This window comes from Dipodomys ordii, unplaced genomic scaffold, assembly GCF_000151885.1.
Source record: "Dipodomys ordii isolate 6190 unplaced genomic scaffold, Dord_2.0 Scaffold17, whole genome shotgun sequence".
NCBI classification, from domain to species: domain Eukaryota; kingdom Metazoa; phylum Chordata; class Mammalia; order Rodentia; family Heteromyidae; genus Dipodomys; species Dipodomys ordii.
In genome coordinates, this window is record NW_012267233.1 from 18,552,772 (window position 1) to 18,555,776 (window position 3,005).

Consider the following 3,005-nt stretch of genomic DNA (forward strand, 5'->3'; position numbering starts at 1 on the left):
ACCCAGATGCCCCTCAGTAGATGAATGGATCAAGAAAATGTGGTATATATACACAATGGAATTCTATGCCTCCATCAGAAAGAATGACATTGCCCCATTTGTTAGGAAATGGAAAGGCTTGAAAAAATTATATTAAGTGAAGTAAGCCAAGCCCAAAGAAACATAGGTCCCATGGTTTCCCTTATTTGCAATATCTAGTATATGTACGAGTCAAGCAGAAAAGGTCAGATAATGTGATGTCAGGAAAATGAACCCTTAGATATGTATTTAAATTTTTTTTCTTTCATGCATTTGTTTCTAACGCATTTATAAGATTATTTCTTTGTTGCTTTGTATGTCCCTCCCACACAGTATAACCCCTCCTTTCACTATATTTGATGTCGGTATAATTTGTGGAGGAGAAGGGGAAAAACAAGTCGTTTAAATAAGGATACAGGTGGACCCGGTGCAACAATGAGAAGTACAAGTTGTCATGTTGAAAACGAACTTTACAACTTTGGTGGGGGGCAGGGGGAAGCTGGGACAGGATGTGAAGGGTAAACAAAGGAGGAGGCTGCAATGCTTGATAAGAAATGTACTCATTATCTTGCCCATGTAATTGTAACCCCTCTGTACAGTATGTTCACAATAAAAAAAAGAAATCATTACTCTTAACACTTCTAAATAAGGCAGTCTTTGAGTCCTCACTAGCACCAGTTTGACAAGCACCTTACATATTTTGAGGTTTCATTTAGAGACATCTTGTTTATACATCAGGAGTGATAAAAATTTGCTCTGATAATTGAATAACATTTCTCATTGCCTTTACATTTCTATCATGAAGTGGGTGGAATTCTGTTTTGCATTATCCAAAATCAAGAAAGACAGAACACTCACTCTCTAGAGCATTGCTGATCGCCATGGTAAAGAGGAAGAGCATTCTGGAAGTTCTTCCATCAGCAGTTAAAGGCTATGATCATAATTCACTGATAGAATGTGGCTCAACCCAAAAATAAGGATACCAGATTCTTTTAAGCACAAGAAAGAAAACAGGTTTTGTTTTTTAGGTGTGTGTGTGTGTGTGTGTGAATGTGTGTGCGTGCTGGTCCTGGGATTTGAACCCTGGGCCTGTGCACTGTCCCTGAGCACTTTTGTTCAAGGTTAGCACTCTAGAACTTGAGACACAGCTTCACTTCCTGCTTTTTGGTGGTTATTTGGAGATAAAAGACAGAATCTTTACTGTCCAATCTGCCTTTCTATGGCGATCCTCAGATCTCAATGTCCTGAATAGCTTGGATTACAGGCATGAGCCCCTGGTGTCTGGCTTTATAATCATGGTTTTCACTGCTGCTGTACATCAATATCAACATTTCTAAGAGTGACCATTCATTTTAACTCCATGTTTCAGCTACTTACTATAATACCAAAGTTGGAAGGTATTATTAGACATTTCTAGTCACACATACTGTGCAAAATATTTACAAAAAAGTTTCTGCATTATCTTTTGGCCCATGGCTCCATTATCTATCATTTCAAATAAGAGGCAGAAATGTTATCCTTGCCTACATATTCCTCTCTTCTAATAGCTAATGAGTCCCTGAGCCCATAAATAGGTCTCAGTAGCTGATTCTACTAATTTGAGTCACTTAACCCCTGGTAGATTTGTGCTCAGGCAATTTTAGTCTTCGCTGGTTTTCCTGGCTTCATTTCTTCCCCTGTAAACTGCAGTCATCTGAACATTTAACAAACATTGATTCTTATATTAAATCATGGGCCCACCTTGGAGATATTCAAAGTCTAAGGAGGCAATACAGCAACATGAACATAAAGTGACAATACAAGGAAACAGATGTGGTAATAGCTATGTAGAAACAGAGTCAGGGAGAGGAAATGAAATACCAAATTGGGTGTGCTGGAGATGGGAAGATAGCTTGAGAAGCTTTGAGAGAGGAAGAGAAACATCAGCTAAATGACATGGAGTTGTTCCACCACAGCTATCATTTAATACTGATTCTGGGTACCAAAATATTCTCACAATCGTCTCAAAGAGTTCAAATTGTACTGCTAGCTTTATTTTCCATTTCAAAAGAGACACCGAGATTCAGGGAGCTAATAACACGACCAGTTATACAGCTGGAAAACCTGTTTTACACAAGAGCTGGAGATGATATCTACCCACCCATGGAGGCTGAGGAGGTACCTTCTATCTGGATTTGTCCAAAGGCTAAGGGGAGCTGGGGACACTAACTTTAAGGGGAGGGAGGCAACGAGTTGGAAAGGGGCCACCTCATACCACCCCCCTCAGGCACACCACCCTCAAGGCATCTTTCCAGGGCCCTTAGTCAGGACCTCTGAAATGAGACTTCCATGATGGGTGGCTCGGGCCTGTGAGGAGGACTCTTGATCTCCCAATAACCATCCCAGGCCAATTTCTACGGCTCCTGAACACCGAATTCTCTAACACCCAGTGGCAGACCTCAGCATCGAGACTGCTGCCAGGGGTGGAGGGGGACAGACCCGGAGCCTCTCCCCGGCCAAACGCCGGCGCTGCCCGCTCGGATCAGATCGAGGTTACTGCGGAAACGACCACAAAAGTTCTCGGGGCTGGGAACCAAGCAGCTCGAGGACCAGGGGCTCTCCGGATCCCCGAGGAGAAGTGCGCGGCGCCTGGAGGCTCACACAGTCCCCGGCCGCAGCCACCGGGCCCCGGCGCCGCAACCCTCCCCGGTACCAACCCAGCAGGGCGGACGTCGTCGACCCCCAGAGCCCAGAGGGCCGTGCGTCACGGGGGGGCGTGGCCAGAGCGCGGCGGGGGCGTGGCCAGCACGCGCCCCCGCCCCCCCCGCGCCCCGCCCCCTCCAGCCAAAAGGGGCGGGCGGGACGGGACGGGTTGGGGGCTGGAGTTTTCCACAGTCTGCGCCGGGCCCGGTGCCGCCACAGCTGACACGTCGCCACTCTCGGCGGTGTCTCCCGTCCCCGCGAGCAGACTCGGAGCGGCGTGGGGAGCGCCATGGAGGGCCGCTGCC